This window comes from Halichoerus grypus, chromosome 1, assembly GCF_964656455.1.
Source record: "Halichoerus grypus chromosome 1, mHalGry1.hap1.1, whole genome shotgun sequence".
NCBI lineage: Eukaryota > Metazoa > Chordata > Mammalia > Carnivora > Phocidae > Halichoerus > Halichoerus grypus.
In genome coordinates, this window is record NC_135712.1 from 139705182 (window position 1) to 139728091 (window position 22910).

Genomic DNA, 22910 nt, shown 5'->3' on the forward strand with positions numbered 1-22910 from the left:
AGCCCCTAGGATGTTACTTAATATAGAGGACCAGTGGGCGCCTGGGTAGCTCAGTCAGTTAAGCATCTGCCTTTGACTCAGGTCATGATCCCGGGGTCCTGGGATCGAGCCCCACATCGGGCTCCCTGCTCAGCGGGGAGCCTGCTTCTCCTTCTCCCTCTGCTGTTCCCCCTGCTTGTGCTCTCTCTCTCTGTCAAATAAATAAATAAAATCTTAAAAATATATAGAGAGGACCAGTAAGAATGGTCTGGAACCCTGGGGCTATGATAGGGATAGACTAGCCATCATGGGTGACTTATTGATAGTACAGGAATTCTAAATTGAGTGACTCTGGATTCCTCTGTTGGGCAAAAGAATCAAGAAAGGAAGGGAAAGGCATTGAATCTGTAAGGGGAAAGAACACCCTCCTGGTACTCATCTGCCAGGCAGATATCCAGAGGCTAACAGTTTCAGTGACTCATCCAGATGTTTTGACTACATGATACCAGCCTCGTGGATATTTGCAAATATCCTATGATTGAATAACTCTTGTCTACGGCCATACCACCCTGAACGCGCCCGATCTCGTCTGAATAACTCTTCCATTTTCATCCCATCATTTTCTTTCACCAGGTAGGCACTCTTCTACTTTTGCCCTGTCTCCTCCAGATGCAAGGGGAAAAAGCACCAGTGAATACAATCCACCCATCATCACCTGGCTACTTCCAAATTAGAAATTCTAATTTGGACCAAGGAAAACTGTTCTCTGAATCTTTTTCTTCCTGGACAAAAGGAGAGAATACAGTTCCTTTCTGTCTGCTAAAACCAGGGGATGATGAAAACTGCACACATTGCTTTTCATAGTATGCGTGATCTATTCTTCAAGAAAAAGAAGTAACTCAGATGAATTTCGGTGCGCAGGATGCTGAGAGGTTCTGGCTCGTCTCTCAGGAAACAATTGCGAAGTGAGGTCAGTGACCTACAGCTTACTTTACAAGCCTGGCTAACTGTGCTTCCCAGCCATTCTTGTTTCCCATCTCAGGTTCCAAACGTGTAGCCTGAAAGCTAGATCTGGCCTGCGGACATATTTAGTTTGGACTACCCAGTGTTCTTACAGAATTTCAGCCAAAATTTAAAAATAGGGAAATCACACATTCCTTGTATGACAATGACCAGCTGGAACTGGCTAGTGAGTACCCCAGGGTGCCACGGTCCCCACCATTCCCAATCATTTCCCTGATCTTGAGGCTGAGAGCCTATGAAATAATACAAAGTAAATATAGAAATATAGAGATAAAGATACAGATATATTGGTCTCCGACTCTGTTTCCTGGCACAGAGCTCCTAAAACCTTTGCAATTTCCTAAGTCAGAGAGAACTAGGAGCATCTTTTATTCTAATATTTGGCCCTTGACCCCAGTTCCTGACACAGAGCTCCTAAATTCGTTGTAATTTCCTGGGTGATAATAATGTCTTTTGTTCCAGTGAGGTGACCCTCAGTGGGCTCTGGGATGGGGGCTGGTCACCAGAATGACCAAGCCATGATTAGAAGCTTGGAACTTTCAGCCCTGCCCCCACTCTCCAGAGAGAGGAGAGGGCTCAAAAAGGGGTTAATGATCCATTATGTCTACACAGTGAACCCCCTATAAAAATGCCAAAGTATGGGATTTAAAGAGCTTCCTGGTTGGTAAACACATCTACACGCTTATAGGGTGACACACCCCAACTGCATGAGGACAGAAGCTCACATGCTTGGGACCCTTCCAGACCTAACCTTATGTCTCCCTTCATGTGGCTTTTCATCTGTATCCTTTATCATACCTTATACAGTAGAATAAATGGTAAATGTGTTTCCCTGAGTTTTGTGAGCTGTTCTGCAAACAATCAAATCCAAGGGGAGGCTCATGGGAACCTCTGATGAGTAGCCAAGTTTAACAGAAGTTGTAGGTCACCTGAGGACCTACCACCTGGTGATTAGCGTCTGAAGCAGGGGGCAGTCTCTTGGGACTGAGCCCTTCACCCATTCGGTCCGCCTTACCTCCAGTTAGTGTCAGAATTGAATTGACTTGTAGGACACGCAGCTGGTTTCATAGACAATTACTTGGTATTTGGGGGGGGGGAAATCCACACCTCTAGTGTCAGAAGCGTGAGTGTGGCAGTAGCGTGAGAGTAAAGGTGAAACACAAGAAATGAATTTTCTTGTTCAGTGTGGGTTCTCATTTCTTGATCTTTGTACTTGCTGTTATTTTTCTTGAAGTAGAGAAATATTTCTCTGGGCCCATGTCTTTATTAAGAGTGAAGTAGCAAAAAGATAGAATAATGATTCAAGGAAAAGGGGAGTGTACAAATTTCTTTTTGGACTTCTGGAACATTCCTGCACATTCCATATGCAAACTATGTGTATGTTGAAAGATAACTTAGGACCCTGGTTACGGCCTGGACCCTGTGGTCAATTGAATGAATGGCTCCTCCCTCTCCCGGATCTGGAAAGGAGTGCATAACTTGCCAGTGACAAAACTTAACTGAGTTTGCAAAACCACATGACATAGCGCATGAGATGTTCCAACAGACACGCGCCTTGGATTGGAGAAGCAGGAGCAGCTGCTGTTCAGTGGTGTGACACAGGAAGTGTCCTTTTTCCTTTCTGCCTTTCTTGGGGGGAAAACCTGTTCTCAGCTCAGACTCCAATCAGGAAATAACTCTTCATGTCAAAGGCAGCCAAATAAAGATCTCTCCTGCCCTCCCACCAGACCTGTAGCCAGGACACTAAATGAGATTGCTGTCTGAAGGAGGTTGCTTATAACAGAAGACCATAGCCTGAGTGGTTTATGAACAACAGAAATATATTTCTCACAGTTCTGGTGCTAGGAGTTTGATACCAGGGTGACAGCATAGTCAGGTACTGGTCAGAGCGCTCTTCTGGGTTGTAGATTGCTGACTTCTCCTTGTATCTTTGCACCACGGAGAGCAGGGTAAGGAAGCAAGCTCCTCCTGACTCCTACAGGGACACTAATCTCATCATGAAGTCTTCACCCTTATGACTTCATCTAATCCTAATTACCTCCCAAAGGCCCCACGTCCTAATACCATCATCTCAGTGAGGGCGGGTGGGGGGGGGGGTAGGATTTCAACATAGGAAGTTTGCAGGAACACCAGCCCGTAGTCCAAACATGGACCCCCGCCCAGGTTGGGGAGCAGACCTGCCGTGCCTTGCCAACAGACAGAAGACAAATCTACCTAGGATAATGAGTGGAAGAGCAGCCCAAGCTTCCAGAGCACGTCGGCAGGTGAAGAAAGCAATAAAGCAATAAAGAATAAAATTCAAACGTTAAATAAATGCATAAGCAGACCTGAGCATTGGGATATTGCAGAGCGAGCAGACAGAAGACAATTAGTGGAACCCTGAAGAAGAAAAATCCAGACCATAGCACAAGAGAGGTGATTCCCTCAGCTAAGACCCCTCATCTACCCGCTAACACTCAACAATAATTCTTCAGCGGAAAGAACCAGAAATGGCTACAGATTGCTCTTGATGGGGTGCCTAGCAGAGCAGAAACTATATTCTTCTTTTTTGTTATTTTGAGAGGGAGTGGGGACAGGGCAGGGAAAATGACCAGATTTTTTAAATTAATTAATTAATTTATTTATTTATTTTTTAAAGATTTTATTTATTTGACAGAGAGAGACACAGTGAGAGAGCGAACACAAGCAGGGGGAACGGGAGAGGGAGAAGCAGGCCTCCCGAGGAGCAGGGAGCCCAAAGCGGGGCTCAATCCCAGGACCCCGGGATCATGACCCAAGCCGAAGGCAGACGCTTAACGACTGAGCCACCCAGGCGCCCCTAAAAATGGCCAGATTATAATGTTCAGGGAAGTCTCTTTTCAGGAATCCTTAGGAGCAAAGGAAGGTGAGAGGTGTTCATTGCTTTGGATCGTCCCCTGTTACAGAGCTGTCCTCCAAGGGAGATGTAGGAAAATTTTGTAGGCGACAAGAGGGATTGAGAAGCCCCAGCTCTTATTCTTTTGAGATTGAACACATTGAGAATCTCTCTTCAGTTGAGGTAGGTCCACTGACAGCTGCCATCAGGAAAAGTCTCAGAAAGGAACTCACCAGGAGGAAATAGAATGTCGGGGCTGGTAACCGGTGTTCGGAGCAGAGAGAAGTGGGAGAGGCTGTGGGGAAGGGTTAGCAGGGCACGGCAGACAGCTGAAGGCAAATACACACCTCAGGAATTATGTGAAGCCCATAAAGAGCTGTAATCTTGAATCAATCTGGAGTCAGGGCACTATGGGCCCAGGCATCACTGGACCAGTGAGAGTCTCACTGTCCTAAGGGGAAAAGGGTCCCTCAGCCTGTGTAGGATCAGACTCAACAGCCATCCCTGCAGCCAAGGCCCCCGTGGTATGAGACCCTGTGGTACTTTGCAGTTTTCTCCCCCACTTTGGTTTGAATAAGCCCCCGAGGTTCTTAGACAATTCAAGGAGTGGTGAGTTGGTTCTTTAGAGAGATGCTGTGTTTCTTGATAATATAAGTAGGGTTGAATCCACTTGAGCTGATCAATTGGGCCACAAGAGTTACCTGGTCTAGGTAAAACATAAAGGCCAAATGCATATGGTTTTCACCCCATCGCATAGATTGTCTTCCTTTTTTTTTTCCTTTTGTAGATTTTTATCTATTTATTTGAGAGAGAGTGAGAGCAAGCATGAGTTGGGGGAGGGGTAGTGGGAGAAGCAGACTCCCCGCCAAGCAGGGAGCCCGATGTGGGGCTCGATCCCAGGACCCTGAGATCATGACTCGAGCCAAAGGCAGACACTTAACGGACTGAGCTACCCAGGTGCCCCATAGATTCAGTCTTTTTTTTACAAAACCCCTGGCTGCTTTCATGTGACCCCGAGTCAAAGGAAAAGAGATTCCTGGACAAGGAGGACCCGACTGAACCCTTGCACATGTGACTCTGTGGGTGAAGCGGGTGATTAGGCTTGCCTTGCTAATTTCTGCCTTAATGAGGTTTACTTCCATCTGGATATACAGCATGGTTCACTTGCTCAGGTGTCTAGGGGGCTGAAGATGAGTGTCAATGGGAAAAATCTGTTCGCCTTCCAGACAGTCACTTGACTGCCAGAGAGTAGCCACAATAACCTGCAGCGGTACATTGCTTACACCTACTCAAGGCAAGCCCTGAGCAGGGCTGATGGGGTGGGGGGAGTGTGCCAGCACCCCTGGGAATGGGCTTCAAGGCACAGAAGCCAACACAGGAGTGGGGACTGGCTCCTCTCAACCTCCGCCCCTTAAACTGTGGGAGCACCAGGCTTGGGAAACACAGCCGCCGGTCAGATGCACCTGGGGACGTTTCAGCATGTTCCAAGGTATACGAATCAAGTTAGCACATACCAGCACAGCTTGAAATGGCAGATAATAAGCATTAATCTCCCTAATAAATTCATTAGTCAGCTGTATGGTCTTGAAAGAGGTTTGTACACTCAGATCATAAATTAAGCTCTGGATAGACGTTAACCTTCTCTGCTTTGCTCTGCAAATCTCCCAGTAGCTCTAATGGGATCAAAAGGTTCTTGAGCCTTCCATAGATCCAGCTTTCCTCTGCCTAATTACACTGATACAGAGCTTCGCAGAACATTTTTGTGGTGTAGTTAAAAAAAAAAGAAGTAATGCCTGATCTAACTTCTGTGGGCATACTTAGTGAAGAAAAAGAGTGACAATGTACACAGTCATTTGGGATCCTGTGTTTCTGGGAACAGACATTCCCTAGGCCATCTTTGTAGGAAGCTTGGAAGAGCTATCCATTACCCATGTGGCACTTCCTTCAGGGTGGGCTCCCTTCACGTCTGGGGCAGCGGCCTCTTGGTCCATAAGGCCAGTCGTCTTTCTCTCTGACTGTTCCAACTCATATTTCCAGAGTGTAGTGCAATATCTCCCTTACAGGGTATTTTTTTTTTAAGAGAATATTTTTTAAAGTAAACTCTACCCTCAGTGTGGGACTCAAACTCATGACCCTGAGATCAAGAGTCGTGTGCTCTACCGATTGAGCCAGACAGGTATGCCACAGGGTTTTTTTTTTTCTTCTTTTTTTTTAAGATTTTATTTATTTATTTAAGAATGAGAGAGAGAGAGAGTGCATGCAAGCATGCAGGGGGAGGGGCAGAGGGAGAAGGAGAGAGAACCTCAAGCTGACTCTGTGCTGAGTGTTGGGCCTGACATGGGACTTGATTCCACTACCCTGAGATTATGACCTGAGTTGAAATCAAGAGTCTGACACTTAACTGACTGAGCCATCCAAGTATCCCCCCATAGGATATTTTTAAGCTTAATTATATATTATCTAGCCAACACTTTGCATTCCCTGGATATGGAGCACTATGGACTAGCAAAGCTTAGAGAGATACTAGGAACTCCTGACAAAATGGCTTTTCTGCCATTATTCTGCCAATTAGTCCTCTTCTCAATCCCTAGTTTTATTTTTCCTTCCCTTCTGCCTGTACTGCTTGCTCAACTGAGAAAATCCTACTTTGCTCCCCATTCTCTCACCTCTTCACTCTGAATCATGGCACACACGTTCAGAATGCTCACCTCTCCTGATTCTGCCTCAACTCAACCCCTAACCCCTGTCCTTTCAAACTCTGCCATCAACCTCTGCTATTTACTGAAACCTTTCCAGATGGTCCCCTGTACTTTCTCATTCCTTCTTCTACTTCACTCATTATTCAGCATCTGGAGATACAGGTCCTCTGCATAGCAGCAGTTGGTTCTAAAATATTTCAGAATTTAAATCTTCCAGGCAGCTGATATCCACCATCAAGGGGCAAATGAGAGTCATGGCAACATGCTGAGTGTCTTTGTGACAGGCATGATTCTAGATGCTTGGGGATATGGAGGTAAACAAAACAAAAAATATCCTTACCTCCTAAAGCTAACATCTTGGTGGCACAACCTATTGGCTTATTTAACTATTGACTGTTACCAAACCTTGGGGATTTTTACTGAAGTTCCTTGAGAGTAAACACAGCAAAACTTTATACTTATAAACATACATTAAAAAAAATTAAGGTAAAGGAGTGCCTGGGTGGCTCAGTTGGTTAAGCATCTGACTCTTGATTTTGGCCCAGGTCATGGTCTCAGGGTCATGAGATCGGGCTCCATGCTGGGGGTGTAGCCTGCTTAAGATTCTCTTTCTCACTTTCCCTCTGCCTCTCCCCTTCTCCCTCTCTAAAAAAAATAAAATAAAAAATAAAAACATAGAAAGGTTTTTTTTTTTTTTCACTGTGTTTTGATATATCCCTGATGAGAACATAAGTACCGGTATTCTATTGAGAATGTGATTGTCAACAAAAGGAGGATCAACAAATGTTTAGATCATTTATGGTATCCTGCTGATAGATTTACCCTTACAATGAATTTTTTTTTAAGTAATCTCTATGCCCAACGTGGGGCTCAAACTCACGACCCTGAGGTTATACTCTTCCAACTGAGCCAGACAAGTGTCCCTTCTAAAGAATTTGTAATAGAACCTAAGATCCCTTGCATTTGGCAAACTCTCTTATTTTACACATATAAATACATTTATCTATGCACTCCTTATTGTTTTTTTAAAATTTTCTGTTTTTTTTTCCATATTATGAATGCAAAATGTAAGTTTTTAAGGGCAGACTCTGCCCCAAATCCCTGTGACCTACTTCAGAGACTCCCAAGTGCCATGGGAGACAAGAGTTAAATATATTACTTTTGGATGTCTCTAAAGCTCCATCCTCTATCCTCCCAATGATTTGAGTTCTGGGTTTAATTTTATTGGTGAGAGAGGCTGTGACCAATTTTTAAGCATATTTGAAATGTGAAACCTAGACATTAAGAGCAATACGGACACAGAAACTTCTCCCCTTTCCTCATCCATCCAGAGAACTTTCACTTTCTTGGGATTGGTTAGATAGGGCTGTTTCTGGTTGGTTGTGCCATGTTCCAGTCTAGGACAGAGGGCAGGATTCAACAGCATGGTGGGATCTTAATAAATTACTGGTCTGGTGTGACTCACTTCTTAGGGGAGGGTCTTGGGGGCTGGCAATGAAAAGAGCAATGGGAAATTGTTCAGTTTCATATCATTTAGAACCCTGTTGTCATGACCTGAGATACCATATTGAGGCAGCCCAAGGTCATCCTCAAATTTAAAAAAACTTTTTCAAAGTGTGTTCCCAGAGCCACCTGAACAGTACATTAAAATGTAGATTCCGCTCAACATCACTTGGCATCAGGGAAATGCAAATCAAAACCACAATGAGATACCACCTCACACCTGTCAGAATGGCTAAAATGAATAACTCAGGAAATGACAGATGTTGGCAAGGATATGGAGAAAAGGGAACCCTCTTACACTGTTGGTGGGAATGCAAGTTGGTGCAGCCACTCTGAAAAGCAGTATGGAGGTTCCTCAAAAAGTTGAAAATAGAGCTACCATATGTGCCCAAAGGATACAAACATAGTGACTTGAAGGGGCACCTGCACCCCAGTGTTTATAGTGGCAATGTCCACAGTAGCCAAACTATGGAAAGAGCCCAGATGTCCATTGACAGATGAATGGATAAAGAAGATGTGGTATATATACACAATGGAATATTATGCTGCCATCAAAAGGAATGAGATCTTGCCATTTGCAATGACATGGATGGAATTAGAGGGAATTATGCCAAGTGAGATAAGTCAATGGGAGAAAGAAAAATACCATATGATTTCACTCGTATATGGAATTGAAGAAACAAAACAGATGCACAAAGGGGAAGGGAAGGAAAAATAAAACAAGATAAAAAGAGACAAGGAGGCAAACAATAAGAGACTCTTAACTCTAGGAAACAAACTGAGGGTCACTGGAGGAGAGGTGGGTAGGGGGATGGGGTAACTGGGTGATGGGCATTAAGGAGGGCACTTGATGTAATTAGCACTGGGTGTTGTACACAACCAATGAATCACTAAATTCTACCTCTGAAACTAATAAAAATAATACACTATATGTTAACTAAATTGAATTTAAATAAAAAATTCAAAAATAAATAAATAAATAAATATATATATATATATATATATATATATATATATATATATATATAATGCAGATTCCTATCAAAACTCTGCCCCAAATCCCTGTGACCTACTTCAGAGTTTGCCTGCAGCTATGATGGATGGTTCCCCGCATTGATCTCTCCCGAGGGCTTTTTCTGGCTTCAGAGGAGTATGTAAGTGACATGGAATTCATGCCCAGCAAGACAACCCTCAACCAAGAAGGGGAAGAAGTCGGAGTACCTACCCTAGCTTCTCCAACTTCAGTAGGGCAATTCTAAGGCATGCTCTTCATGGTCCTTTGAAGGGTCCCTATCGAGACTGAGCCCTGGCTACCCATGCCAACAACCAGCTCATTAATGCACAGTTTCCCTGCCTCACTTTTCTGCTTGCTTGTTTGTGTCTCTGGAACCATCAGTCCAATAAATTGCCTACATCTACATCTTTGTCTTAGGGGTTCCCTTTGAGGAACTCAGAGTGAAGAGCTTCACTGGACAAGAGGTGGTCGAGTAATAGTGGGTAAGAGACTTTGGAGCCAACTGCCTGGGTGCACATCCAGGCTCCACCACCAACTAGTTAATAAGTAGTTAACTAGATATCAATCATTCTGTGCATCAGGCTCCTCATCTATAAAATAGGAATGACAATAGTAGCTGCCGCATATGGTTGTTGTGAGGATTAAAACAGTTCATACAAGTAAAGTGCTTATAATAGTGCTTGGCACATGGTAAATGTATAATAAATGCTTGCTATTATTATTATCTAATAAATCAAAGTTTCTTGGGTGGGGCCCAGCAATATGCTTTTTAAATAAGCTCACCAAGTGATTCTCATGCACAGTAAAATTTGAGAACCGCTGAACTAGAGACACACCCCTCGATGTTCCTGTTCACAAAGAGAACATCTTAGGAAGCCTACTCTAGCCCAGCAGATAAGCCACGGGACATCTTTTGCAGGAGAAGCCTTGAGAAACAAAGGCTTTCTCTCAGAGCTCTGGAGAAAACAGTGACAGGTGATTCCATGCTTACGGGCTCACACTTGTCCCTTTTTCATCCACGGTTTTAGCCATATTCCCATTGACCATTAGGTAAAATAAATCCTAAAATGTGTTAGTCCTCTCAAACCATAGAAAGTGGTACCCAAAGGATGGTCAGGCTGGCAGCACCAGCATCACCTGGGAGCTTATTAGAAATGCAATTCTTGGGGAGCCTGGGGGGCTCAGTCAGTTAAGTGTCTGACTCCTGGTTCCAGCTCAGGTCTCAATCTCAGGCTTGTGAGTTCAAGCCCCCTCTTGGGGTCCGTGATCAGCAGGGAGTCTGCTGGAGACTCTCTCTCTCTCCTCTTCCACGGGATTCTCTTGCAGGCTGAAATTGGAGAATCAGTGTCCAAAATTGAGGGAATTCTTGAAAAGCTCTCTCCTTTTGTTGCCAGCAAGATACAAAAGGCCGAATTTTTGGGGAAGTGTTTCTTTCAATCAGACACCAGCAAATGCAGTTTTTTTTTTTTTTTAAATGAAATCTCAACTCTGCTTAGTACTTTAATCCTTCTTAGTAATAATTGTGACTAAGGGGGCTCAAAGGTAAAACATCCAACAGTTATAGAGTTAGCCTTACAGGAACACTCCTGAATTTTGCAATACTAGGAATGTTAGAAAAATATGATTGTTTATTCATAATAAGTCCTAAATATTTCTTGCATCTAGCTGGGCAAGACATCTCACAGATGACATTCTAGTGTTTGGGCCCTCTGACCCAGAAAGAATACAGAATAACAACAAAATGGAAGAAATGGAGTAACTTAGGAAACTTTCTGTTATCCTTCAAGAGAAAAATTACCTTACAAAAGCAGAAAAAGAGTGAAATGAATGTTTGCTTTATTTACATGGATTCTCCTTCTCGTGCCCACTGGGACTTACCGACTGTAGGTTCATTTCACCTCTTTTTATCTATCTCTGACTTTTTGGCCCATTTTCTGACTCATAACTAAAAGAATTTGGTGGTGGTGGGAACTGATTTTTTCAGGTTATTTCTGGAACACTTGAGAAGATCTCTACTATTTGAGTATTATCTCGTTTAACCCCCACATTGTCCCTGTGATACATCATTACTCTCATTTTACAGATGAAGAAACTGAGGCACAAAAGTTAAATGACTTTCTGAGGTCACATATAATGAGGAGGATTAAATCCAGGCAGCCCGAGTCTTCAGCGGCCGCTACTAAATACTGAAACATAAGCTAGCGACTATTAACAATTTCTTTCAATAGCAGAATTAGAACATTTATAAAATACTAGGATAGAGGATCTGAAATTATAAAATACTGAATTATAAAATACTAGGATAGATAGATCTGAAATTTCAGAGCAATTTTAGATTTATAGAAAATTTGCAAAAATACAGGAAGTCCCAGATATCCTTCATTCATCTTCTTCCAATGTTAACATCTAACCACGACACATTTAACAAAAATAAGAAATTAACACTGTTAACTTGGCTACAGACTTTATTCCAATTTTACCAGTTTCACACTGAATGTCTTTTTCTATTCCAAGATCTAATCCAGAATACCATGTTGCATTCAGCTGTCCTGCCTCCCCAGACCCCTCCAATTCATGAGAGTTTCTCAATATTTCCTTGATGTGTATAATCTTAACAGTTTTGAAGAGAATTGGGCAGGTGTTTTGAAGAATGCCCCTCACTTTGGGTTTGTCTGACAAGTTTTCTCATGACAAGACTGGAAAACTGGATTTGGGGGAAGAAAACCAGAGAGATGAAGTGCCCTCCTCATCTCATTATATTAGGGAGGGTATGATAGCAATGTGACCTGTCACTGGTGATCTTAACCTTGACCACCTGGTTAAGGGTGTGTGTGCTATCTTCTGCTTTCCATGCTCTATTGTTGCAAGTGAATCATGGTTAAGTACAGCCCATACTCAAGGAAAGAGGAATTAACTTTCACTTTCTGGAGAAATTTTCATGCTCAATTCCTTTTTGTGTATGGGGGTGGAGGGTGAGAATGTTCATTTCTGAAACTATAAGATGCTCCAAGCTCATTTTCCCTGTCCCAGCCCTTTCTCTAAGCAACCTTGGTTCTTACTCTGACAGTAGCACTTCTTCATTCAATCCCAGTATACACTGTTAACCCACAGCCCTGCAAGAAACAAATTTACCAACTGGAGTAAGGTGCTTATGCAGAATTCTTTTTGTCTTTAGGCTTACAGTACCCAAAGTACCATTTTCAGAAGCTACCATTGCTCAGCTCTTTCCCCCCTTTTGGTGAGGTTATAGCTTAGATTTGTGAAATAATTAAGTGCATTTAGCACAGTTAGTGTTCCATTCTGGGATGTGAGAGATTTTCATAGTCCATTTGCACAAGGATTTATTGAATATTAGGACTCCTGGAAGCCATATAATGCTTTGAATGTTTTCAGTGTAATTTAGTCTATGTATATATGTAAGGCTTTATATATCTATTGTTCAAATGGAGAAAAGTATCCAGAAATACAGGAAAACAAAGACAAAATAAAGTAAGTCATCAGGGAATCTATTGCCTGGGAATAACCATTGTCAAAATTTTAGGATACTTTCTTCTAGACTCTTTTAGATAATAAATAAAAAAATGGCATTATGCAATTCGTATTGTTTTGAATTTGCTTTTTTTCCTTTGGTATATCATGAACATAAGAGAGTATTCTGATATTTAAAAACACAAATTAAAAAAAGCTTTTCTCCCCCTTTCCCTAGGAATTTCAGATTTGTAATTAGAGATGCCAGCAAATGCTAATATATCCCTACCAATAAACAACTGGGACTTCTCCTGACAACAGGAACTGATTAATACAATGTGCGCAAACATTAATTGATGGTGTGAATTAAGAATCGAATCCCTGTTTTAAAGATGTTATACACACAGTGCAATCAAGAAAAGCATTTAACCAGATTTGTTCATGAATTTCATTGTATGCTGTTGAATAGCTAATTTATAATTGCATTTGTCGTTAAAATAATCTATTAATAAAATTGGAAGTAAAATTGGGCATAGATTCATTACCTCAGTCAGTTGTGGATGCTCAGTAAAGAACATTTTCCTTGCAAATGAGGTGCAGACCTCATTATCATGCTCAGCAGAATGGGGAGCACATCTCTGTCCTTTATTCTTCCCGTGCTGAGTAATGTCCCAGCAACTCAACTAATTCATTAAAGTTAGTGGAAAACTTGAGTGCATGCTTAATCTTCTTTGGTGTTAATTAGGGTTGTCGTTGGCTTAAGAAATGTTTCATAATTTACTGAATTGAAAAATCAATTGCTTATCAGCTTTGTAAAGGTAACTGCATTTTCTGTTAGTAGCTCTTAGCCTTTGTGGAGAAAAAGCTGGGCCCTTGGGTCATCATTTCTTTTCAGAACCTTTGCTTTCCCACTGCTGTTTGTACTCATTAAAAGTCAGAGTAAAATACCCAGATATCCAGGGACTATTGTTAAGATTAGATTCAGAGAGGTGCCTGGGTGGCTCAGTCGGTTAAGCGTCTGCCTTTGGCTCAGGTCATGATCCCGGGGTCCTGGGATTGAGCTCCACATTGGGTTCCCTGCTCAGCGGGGAGCCTGCTTCTTCCTCTCCTGCTCCCCCTGCTCCCCTTGTTTGTGCTTCTCTCTCTCTCTCTCAAATAAATAAAATCTTAAGGAAAAAAAAAGATTAGATTCAGAGAAATCTAAAAGATCCACAACTAAATGGGAGAAGAGTGAAGAACCTAAAGTGAAGTATTTATTCAACCGACCAAGCAACCATCATTGATTCAGGACTGACAGCATGCTAGGCTCTGCAAATATAGGGTTAAAGATTTGGGGTGTCTTGGCTGCACCACTTCCAGCTGTGAGGAGGAGGGGGAGGAAGGAAAGGAGGAAGAAGAGGAGTTGGAGGAGGTGGCCCTGCATGCACGCCAACCCTGGGGAGCTGAGGACCCGACGCTGGGGGCCCAGGCCAGCATGGGCAGCCACACACAGCAAGGCTGAGAGTGAGGCAGGCCTTGCTGACAAGGCGACTTCCACCCTTCCCAGAACCAGCCCCAAACCCTGGCAGGGGCCTATGCCTGCCCTGAGGTCCTGGTGGAGGGGCCAAGTGTCAACTGTCCAGGAGGTGATCATCTGCCCCCCTTGTCTCCCAGAAGATGATCAAAATGTTCCTTCGGACAAAACCCAAGATAGAAAAGAGCCACAAATTCTCGCTGGCGATGGTGAGGGAGGACGGAGCCTCACTGTCTGGACTGCCAACCCCCAAGAGCCTCGGCAACTGCTTCTAGACCTAGAGACAGCCTTCTGCTCCATGTTCAAACTAGAAGCTCTCTTCAGCCTCGTCCACAAGAAAACTGAACTGCCGGTCACTGATCACGTGCTGTCTCCAGTCATCTGTCCTGCCAGGCGCTCGTCTCCTCGTAGGAACATGAAGAAAACGTTCTGCTGGCCGTTTCTCCTTCACCATCCTTTGTATCCACAATGACTCTTATGAGAAGAAGATGAGCTGGAAGGACCTGTTTGCCTTCATACTCAGTCTGGATACCAGTTACATGGAGGAAATGGTGCTAACTGGGCCAGTCCTTTGAGCTGCACAACTGCGTGGTCAAGCTATTGGCTCACACACAGCAGTGCCCCTGCCAGACCTACCTACAGCCTGCTGGAGGAGGAGGATGTACTCTCTGCACATCCCTGTACATCCCTGTACATCTTCACCTCCTTGTACAATAAAATCTTGGCCTAGAGTGCTGGTTCTCAAACTGGGCTCCGTGGGACCCTTGGGAACATGGTTCCAGGAGGCCTCCAGGGCACTCGGAGGACTCCAGAAGGAAATCCAGGCAGCATTCCAGGGACTCTGGGCACTGATTCCCCATGTTGCCCGGCCCACACTTCATTCCCAGTTTGTCAGTTATAATTTTCATCTTCCCTGTGTGATTTTTGTCATCACAATAAAAATCTAAGTCTCCCCAAACCAGGTCCACAATAACAACAACAACAGATATGCTCTAGGGTTGACAAGAGCATGGGAAAGTGAGCACCCTCACATAACACTGATGGAAAAGTAAAGCAATATATTTTTTCATAGGGGCACCTGGGTGGCTCAGTCGTTAAGCGTCTGCCTTCGGCTCAGGTCATGATCCCGGGGTCCTGGGATCGAGCCCCGCATCGGGCTCCCTGCTCCGCGGGAAGCCTGCTTCTCCCTCTCCCTCTCCCCCTGCTTGTGTTCCCTCTCTCACTGTGTCTCTCTCTGTCAAATAAATAAATAAAATCTTTAAAAAAATATATACATATGTATTTTTTCATGTATTTTTTCATGAAGGGTGGTGAAAATTTGACAGTATCTATTGGCACTTAAAGTGTAAATATTCTCGGGGTGCCTGGGTGGCTCAGTCGGTTAAGCATTTGCCTTTGACTCAGGTCATGATCCCACGGTCCTGGGATCGAGCCCCGCGTTGGCCTCCCTCCTCAGCAGGGAAGCCTCCTTCTCCCGTCCCTCTGGCTGCCCCCCCACCCCCACTTATGCACGCTCTCTCTCTGTCAAATAAATAAATAAAATCTTTTAAAAAAAGTGTATATATTCTATTATCCAACAAGTCCAAATCTAGGAATATATCCTATGAAATATAGTTGATCCTTGTTTTTAATGAATTCTGTATTTGCAAATTTGCCTACTCACTGCCATGAATTTGTAACCCCCAAACCCTTATTCATGGCGCTTTCACGGTCATCCATGGACGTAGAGCAGCAAAAACTTTGAGTTAAGAATTGATTGTCTGTGTACCTACAGATGTGAAAAAAATCCATGTTCATTCAGTTCTTTCAGCAAACATGTTGAAAACAGCAGCATAGGCATTTGGAATTCATCTCTGAGGCAAACAGAAAAGGAACTTGCCCTTGCAGAGCTTACATTCTAGCAGAAGAAAGGTCACTGCAGAAGAGTTTGAGAAAACAGAAAGATTAGGAAAAAACCTCAATGTCCCATAAGAGGGGCTGACAGCTAATAGCCCCAGCAATCCCCCTCCTAGGTACATCTCAAGAGAAATGAGATGTGTGTCCAAAAAAGGCATGTGCAAGAGAGTGCTTAGCAGCTTTGTTTGTAATAAAAGGCTGGTCACATTATGATACGTACATACAAGGGAACATGCCACAGACATTGAAAATGATTGGTTTAAATTCACTGACATAGAGCAAGCTCAGGAGTCATTGCTGACTGAAAAAGTCAGTTTCAAAACAGCATGCACCTTAGGCTCAAGTTTGTGAAATGTATAGCTATATTGACATTCACACACACACACACACACACGCACACGCACAAATGCACGCATTTATAAAGAGCTATTTGGAAGATTTTTATAAGGGCTTCCTCTTGGTAGTGGAATTTCAGAAAATGTATACTTTGTTATTTTATCTTCCTGTACTGTTTCAATTTTTTTTAAAGATCGTATTTATTTATTTGAGAGGGAGAGAGTGAGCATGAGCAGGGGGAGGGGCAGAGGGAGAGGGAGAAGCAGACTCCTGCAGGACTCCATCCCAGGACCCGGAGATCATGACCTGAGCCGAAGGCAGACGCTTAACCAACTGAGCCATCCAGGTGCCCCTCAATTTCTTTTTTTAATGTTGTATATGAGAATACAAAGTAGTGCCATTTCCAATTGCAAATCTGCAGTGGTCATGCTTTCAAGGATTTATATGCTTTACCAGCTCACCTTTTCTAGGAGTTTCTCAGAGGCTAATACATTTGTTCTTCAGGGTGTCCTGACTTTCCCGGTCTTCTGCCTGATGGTAGAGAACAGGAACCCACATATGTCCAGGAACCTTCCACAAATGTCACTTCTCACCCCTTCCACTGAAATCCTAGAAGGTGAAACTCCCATCAAGCCATGGTCTCTTTCAGGAGCAAAATTAGGCATCTGTAACAGCCACTTGCCCATGCTCCCCACTCCCCTACCAAAGAAGCAACTGAACTTTTTTTTAATTGGAAAATAGATATGAGAGAGATTGTGTTCTCCAGCTCCCTAGCCAGCAAACCCAAGCCCCGGATGTGAATAGCTGTGTTGGGGGAGGTGTGACGCTTCACTCAGCATTCCAGTCCCAGATAAGAGAGAATGGCCTCCGATATACCTGTGAAAATCCAGTGGGCGGAGGGGATGGAATTGGTCCCAGAGCTGTTTGTGATCATCTTTTTAGCTGTCTCATTAAAGAACATTTATTCTTGTCTGTGTGTGCGTGTTTAGTGCTACTCAACTCAAATACATTTCCAGTCATAAAAGGGGGGTTTTGTTTGAGAAAAATGGATCATGGCTCACAGCATAAATTCATGCTCAGAAATAGCTGGTAAGCAAATGGACAGAATACTCATATCCATTTGGGCTGATGGTATGCTTAAAATGTCTGCTTAGTTATTTAGTCAAGATTGACATGTCAGGGGCGCCTGGGTGTCTCAGTCAAGCGTTTGACTCTTGATCTCAGCTCAGGTCTTGATCTCAGAGTCCTGAGTTCAAGCCCCATGTTGGGCTCCACCCTGGGTGTGGAACCAACTTAAAAAAAAATTAATTAAGATTGACATGTCACATGTCAGCCTATTATCCAAGGTCCACATTCTGAGACATGTCTGTGCTGTTTTTGAAGCAAAGGTAGAGGCCCTGAGGGGGCACACTGCACCTCACATGGTCTGTGGGGCATCGACATTCACAACTGTAAGGTCTCCATACCCCACTTTCTTTGTCTCAGACAAATGCCCTCTCTAGCCTCACCAGTCCCCTATGTGAGGTGCACAGCTTATCATCAGGTCTCGACACTAAATCTCTGGGGATTCTTGAGAGCTGGTTCTCAAACTTTGTTGCATGCTGTAATCAGCCGGGACATTTTAAGAAATAATGGAGCCTGCGTCCCTCCTCAAGCTAATCTGATTAAGCTGGTCTAGGAGCAGTCTGAGCATCTGGATTTTTTTAAACTCCCCAGGTGACTATAATATGAGCCATGTCTGAGAACCACTATCCCGGAGGGCACCTTCTGGGACCACATTGTATGTGGGCGTCATATTGACTTCTCAGAGGTACTTCTCATCCAATCTAACAATAATCCCTTATTCAGAGAGACCACAGAAATAATGAAAGAAGCAGCTTCTCATAACCATGCTGTTTACACACAGAGGCAGAGAGACAGCACAGTGCAAATAACACATGAAGCTGAAGATCAGCAGCTAGCCTGCTCCTCACCTTCTAATCAGGTAATCCCAAGGATGCACCTGACAGGGAATAATATGACGTTATGCCATATTCCAAACGACTGAAACAAAAATGCTTTAGGGAGCCGTGGAACTCATCCATGACTTGTAAAAAATAGCAGTTGGCTCCAATTATGGTGCAAAATAATCAGAGGGAATGCCTTCCAAGATATGTTCTCTATGATTCGTACATTGTTATAAACACAATCTTTTATTTCTCACAACTGATGCCTCTTAATATAGTGGAGATGCATTGAGCACCACGATGTAGGGTGGAATGCGAGCTGAGAAGCATTCCTATATGGAAAAGGAAGACCTTGCTTTCATCACATCAGGCAAGCTCCCTGCCCCCACCTTCTGCTACCTCTTCAATTTGGCCTTCCAAGCAACCAAAGGATCCTCAAGACAGTAGCTATATGCTTTAATTAAGAGATACCACCTTATATCTGAAACTGTGCTTGCCACAATGCCAAAGACTCATCTACAGATTTCCAAGTGTAGTCACCTATCTAAAGCAGGGAGCCATTTTGTTTATTGTTCAAAGCGGTTTCCTCAGGGCAGGGAAAGCAAGACTTTTACTCTCCCCCGCCCCCCGCACCGCCCCCCCGCCCCAGGTTGGCCCATCCCTCACCAATTCAAGCTGAAGCAACAATTAGCTCGGCTACAGTTTAATCTCATTTCAAACACTCCACCCAATATGTCATTAATCCTCAGTGTTGCCTAAATCAGCAATAAGGTACAAAGGTTTTCTGAAACTGGCAGTTTTAGACCGGATACCATCATAAACCCAGAGGCTTAAATATAGTTCAAGGGTTTGAAGGAGAAAAAAAAATCTCAAATGGACCTCTTTTGAACTCAGGGGTTGCAGTGGAAACAAAGGTGATTTTAATGGGGTTTTGGCTCCAAGAAGAAACCCTTGAACATATCCCCCTTGATCTGCTTACTGATCCTTTGTCTCCCTTTACTTTTTCCTCCCACATTGTCCTTGACAAGGAAACAGTACTTGAAGTTCTTTTATTTTTTTTAAAGTTTTATTTATTTGACAGAGACAGCGAGAGAGGGAACACAAGCAGGGGGAGTGGGAGAGGGAGAAGCAGGCTTCCCGTGGAGCAGGGAGCCCGATGTAGGGCTCGATCCCAGGATGCTGGGATCATGACTTGAGCTGAAGGCAAATGCTTATCGACTGAGCCACCCAGGCACCCCGGTACTTGAAGTTCTTGAATTGGACTCTTAGAATATCCTCCAGGTGTGGTTCATTTAGCCTGTAAGTCTCTCTGGAGATCACTGATTATCATTAGAACTTTTTCTCAGAATTGGGCGCCTGGGTGGCTCAGTTGGGCGCCTGGGTGGCTCAGTTGGTTGGGCGACTGCCTTCGGCTCAGGTCATGATCCTGGAGTCCCGGATCGAGTCCCACATCGGGCTCCCTGCTCAGCGGGGAGTCTGCTTCTCCCTCTGACCCTCCTCCCTCTCATGCTCTCTGTCTCTCATTCTCTCTCTCTCAAATAAATAAATAAAATCTTTAAAAAAAAAAAAAAAACTTTAAAGAACTTTTTCTCAGAATTGATGGAGAAGTGCCATTTGACCTTGCAAGGTCATGAAGGACTCAGTTTAAAAGAACGATAAATAATGTTAAAACTTCAAGCAAAATTTCCCCAATCCTCCTAACCTCTTTATGTGTTTAAAACTGCTCTTGCTACTTTCTGTTGAACAGCTTCAGAGCTTGAGGCCCTTGGCCTTATGTCTGTCATCATTTGGTCAAGCAATGAGAACGTCCATTTCTGGCCCAGTCCTCATTCCCTTGCCTTCTCGGCTGACTTCAAGCAGGAATGGGGAAGGGGCTTCTTTTAGGGGAAAGGACACCAAGATTGTTCACAACCAGATCTAAAGAGTTAAAGGATCTGACCCACAAAGGGCAGGAGCTATTTCCAGAATATGAGGCAAGGGGGAGAGTAGGGAGTGAAGGATACAAGATGTTACAGGCCCTTTGCTGTGATCCGTTAAGGAAACATTGGCTGCTGGAGCTAGGAACAGATGCAGACTAATCGGGCCTGACCACCCTTGCTGTCCAGCTCCCACCTCCAGCCCAAGAATTTATTTTTCCCCTCACAGCAGCCCGGTAAACACTGTATCATATCTAAATGAGTCAGAAGAAACTGGATTCTGAGCTTTTCAAAAGCCACATCCAAGGTTAACATCTTAATCCTCCAGAAGCTGAATGTGTGTTGGAGATCCCCATCTATCAGAAATATTGAGGGCCTGGGGCGCCAGGGTGGCTAAGCTGTTAAGCATCCAACTCTTGATTTCAGTTCAGGTCTTGATCTCCGGGTCATGAGTTCAAGCCCTGGGTTGGGTTTCATGTTGGGTATGGAGTCTACTTAGAAAGAAAGAAAGAAAGAAAGAAAGAAAGAAAGAAAGAAAGAAAGAAAGAAAGAAAGAAAGAAAGAAAGAAAGAAAGAAAAAGAGGAAGGGAGAGAAGGAGGAAGGGAGAAAGAAGGAAGGAAGGAAGGAAGGAAGGAAGGAAGGAAGGAAGAAAGAAAGAAAGAAAGAAAGAAAGAAAGAAAGAAAGAAAGAAAGAAAGAAAGAAAGAAAGAAAGAAATTAATATTGGGGGCCTGACAGGGATGGGGCTAGCTTTCCAACTTCTTCCGTAAAATGATTTCAAGGCACAAATCCAAAATTCTCTGCCCCATCACTCAGCATCTTGCTGCCTGGCCAACACGTCACATATCAGACTTCCCTGGTTCTAAATGATTATCACTATTTTCCATCCCCCTGGAAGGGAGGTGAAATTTTACAGAACGCTGGGCAGTTGTGCTGTGCATGGCCCTGAGCTAGATACAGTCAGTGCTTCACCACTGCATTCAGGAGGCTTGGTTGATGACCTTTGGGGTGCCAGCCAAGGTACAATGTCACGGATGCCTGGAACCCTCATTTGGCTTCTTAGGGTTAACCCAAAATGCAGAACTGTATAGAAAGTTAGGCCCAGGGCCATCTTTGAGCATAACCAGCCTGCCTTCACATGGATCGTTGAGTAAACAAGCCCAGAGCGATTAAGTGACGGGGTGGACCAGTTTCACAAAGCTGTTGACAGTGTCAGGCCACAACCCCAGATTTCCTGACCTCTGGCCCAGAGAGCTGTTATTACTCTTGATTTTCTTCACGAGACACTCAGGTTGTCACTAATGAACAGTATGCTTCTGTGTGGCGATGCTGTTCCTGCTCCCTGGATGCCCCCTTGCTCTTTTTCATCCATTATTTCCTACTCTTCCTTCAAAATTCAGCTCCTCAAGTCTTCTCTGGCCCCAAGTATGAGACAGGGGACCCTCCACGTGGCCCGCTGTGTTCCCTACATACATAACACCCACAACGTTGCACCGGAACCCCCCACTAACCTGTACATTCTTTGAGGGTAAAGATTATGACTGCTTTGATTTATACAAAAACAATGCCCAACACAATGTCTGACACATGTTGGTGGCTCATTCCTGTCTGGTGAAGGACAATATGAGCAACATTATCATCAGACACCACCAGGTACAGTGGTGATAAGCTTTACTTTATGGGCTCTCTGGAATTCTATAGTCCACACTGATGGCAATGACAATTAGTTATTTAAAAGATAAATAAAAACACACGAGTGTGTTAAGCAAGGTCCTGGTGTGGTAAAAGCCCATTTTCCAGATGAGGACTGGGATGGGGAAGTCCATAGAAGAGCTGAGATCATATAACAACTTAGTAGCCAGACTTGAACATCAAGTGCCCAATAAGGAATGCATGCTCTTGTCACTAGATTTGCTGCCTCATTTTCACTTAGACAAGAAAGCCTTTCTCAGTAGGGTCTTCCATCCTCTGCCCCTTAGGAAGACAGAAGAGTGTGGGTTTCCCTGGTCTTGTACCCAATGTTTCCCATTATCTCGTCTGGCCAAGGTTAAAGTGTAACCAAACAGCTAAGACTTCTTAGGTTCTTATCACTGGAAACATCAGCTTTGGAGGCAGAAATGGGCCCAAAGACTTCTTAGATGTGAGACCTGTGAGTCATGGTGTACCTATTATAACTATGTCAAGTATTGCAGGAAAGGAAGAATGGCTTCCCTTCCTGGCTCGGACTGGAGGAAATTGTTGGCTTCTTGCAGTCCTCCACCTTTTCACTCAATGAGGTTAACTCAATCAGGCACCTGGAAAAGAAATGTTGTCTAGATCAGGACTGAAGTGTCATAAGGTTTTTGCTGTAAATAATAAGCATTCTTTACAACCTGTCAATTATATAGCAGTTAACACTAATCGTAGTTATTATTATTCATTACTGGTATCTATTTCTATGTCAGACTTAGGGTGGAGATGGAGAATGAGGCTTAGAAAGAATAGTAGTGAGAGGCTCTTAGGTTGGATGCACACCCTCTGCTTCTCGTCAATTCTGCAGCCTAAAGTCTGGGAGGCCACTAAGTCCCACAGCCCCCTGCTGGCCACAAGCTACAGTGACATCACTGAACTTGGCCTTGAAGACCCAATCCAGAGGAGCACTGGGGGTGGTGGAATGGGGCAGGGGCATCACTTACAAAGCTCACCCCACTTATTACAGCCAGAGCCCGAAATGGACACAGCCAGGTGCTCCTAGAGCCTCTAAAACCCCAAATGTTGATGGA